We start from the raw sequence: 2,384 nt of genomic DNA on the forward strand, positions 1-2,384 counted from the left end.
CAGAGAGAGAGAGAGAGAGAGAGAGAGAGAGAGAGAGAGAGAGAGATGAAATTGTCTGACATCAGAATCAGGGCGGGACCCACTAAGTTGAGAACCGGCTTGTTCAGATCCGTTGTGTGGGCGGCGGGCAGATAGCATGGGTGTTGTTGCACAACCGCGTAAGTGTAGCCGGTTCTAGGGGTGTCCAGATAAAGCCGTCATTCAAAAACTAAAAGACACCAAGGGTCATTTTACAATATGTGAAGAGCTCAGATAGAAACGACCCTTAGTCACAAACTGGAAATTGTGAGGGTGCCAATTTTAAAAGCTTGTGGATTCATAACTTCATATGTGTTTGACTTGTGGTTTATTGTTAAGTGTTGTTGAATGGGGAATCTAACAACAACAATAATCAACCAACAGTTGAACAGAAATACAGTTATGAGTCAACAAACGTTCAAAATATGCACCCTCACGATTTTCGGTTTGTGACTACCGTCGTTTTCCTCCCTGTTGTCTTCTTTTGCTTTCCTTGCGATTTTGATATTTCCTTCCTAGTTATTTTTTTTTTTTAATTGAATAACGAAAGTCAAATTTAATTTTCTGTTTGGGGCGCCCTCTGTTTCTTTAAATGTTCTCGGAACTGCTAATGTTCCTGACATAGACGTTTGTAGAATAAAGCCGCCGATGCCCGTGTCCTGGGAAGGTGTCTCGGTTAATGTAGGCTCCCAGAGAAATCATTCCCGGCACGTAATGGACATGCGCGGCTTTAAACGTCTACTTCCCAGGTCGTGACGTCATGTGGCGGGAGTTCTCTCCCTTGGCCCGATAACACAATCTGTCGGCACGTTTTTCCGTTGTTGTTTTTTTTTTTAATTTGTTTTTGTTTCTTTTGTTTTTGTTTGGGGCTTTTTTCTTCTTTATTTTTTCTTTTTTTGAGGTGGGTGTGGAGGTTTTTTGTTTTTTGTTTTTTTGGGTTTTTTCCCCCTTGCTTCCGTGATGCGATAAAGAATGGGTTTTCTATCACATTAGCTGGAACTGCCTGACACAACCTGCTGGACAAGCGACATTAGAGGTTTTACGACCGCTGTTTGGTTCATCGGAAGAAGCCAGGACGCCAAAACGAGACGAGTTGTAAAAGTGGAGCCTGGAGCAGACGGCCAAAAGAAGAAGATATTTATTATCTGACTCTCCGCAATCCGGAACCGAGGCTGATGGCGAGGGCTTTTATTGGAGGGTTATTTGATCCATGGTTCTGGCTACGCCTATGTGCCAGGATGCTCGGAAGTTGAGGCCGGCCTCTCCGGGTATTTCCACGCGTGATTCAGTCGTCGTTCTAGTTGTCTTCTGTGTGCTCAGATTGGGTTTATGTGCTCCCCCGCGATACCGGATTTTTATGTTTCAGGGTCGGGTTTTTTGTGTCTTGGCAAAACTAGCGTCTGACAAATTGAATTCCTTTCGAAATTTATGTTGCTCTTTTTGTTGATTTGCTTTTTTGATATGTGAGGCAGCGTGGTGGAATCAGGCTCTCGTCAATTTGTGGGCATGTAGAGGTATTAGTATCATCTTAAAGCTTGTTCACTTGTGTTTATTTGGAGGATAAAAATATCCATTCATCTTGAATACAAGTCGAGATATTTGCGAATGAAGGAGGTGGGGGTCACCTGTTTTCCGAGGTAAAATTAGTGAGAAAATGGCAGTCAAAGATTAGTTAATTCCTTAGCTTAAGAGTCCGTGGTAACTGAAAATTTACATTTTATTTGTCTTTAATCTATGTTTTTCAGAAAAAAACCTCACAGAAATGTGTTCTTTAATGGGCAGGAAAAGTGTTTAGCCGAAAAACTAAAAATTGATACAAATTCACAACCAACAGAAAAAAGCAAGTTTCTTCACTTTGATTATTTTGATGAGAGCCTGATTCCACCACGCTGCCTCACACATTCGTTTTCTGTTCTCATGTTATAACTTAAGTTGTTTCAATTTGGAGGCTAAAAATGGATCAACAGGGGGGTCGATGTTTGCCGGTTTATTCTCTTGTTCAGCTGGGCGGGAACAAAACAAGATTATGTTAACTTTTCTAGAATGATAGTAGAATATACTTACAAGCAACTGCAACAACAACTACAATAACAACAACATTACCACCACCAGCAGCAACAACAACAACAATTACAACAACATCATTATCATCTGCAGCAGCAGTAGTAACAGTAACAATAACAACAGCAACAACAACAACAAACAACAATACCAACATTAAAAGAAGTTACAACAGCAGCAGTAACAACGACGCTAGTTTTTGTACGTGCGAATGTCTGTGGGTCTGGCCGTTGTGCGTGTGTACATTATTATGTTAATATGTGAGTATGTGTGTGTGTGTGTGTGTGTGTGTGTGTGTGTGTGTG

The sequence above is a fragment of the Aplysia californica genome, unplaced genomic scaffold (assembly GCF_000002075.1).
Source record: "Aplysia californica isolate F4 #8 unplaced genomic scaffold, AplCal3.0 scaffold00403, whole genome shotgun sequence".
Taxonomy (NCBI): domain Eukaryota; kingdom Metazoa; phylum Mollusca; class Gastropoda; order Aplysiida; family Aplysiidae; genus Aplysia; species Aplysia californica.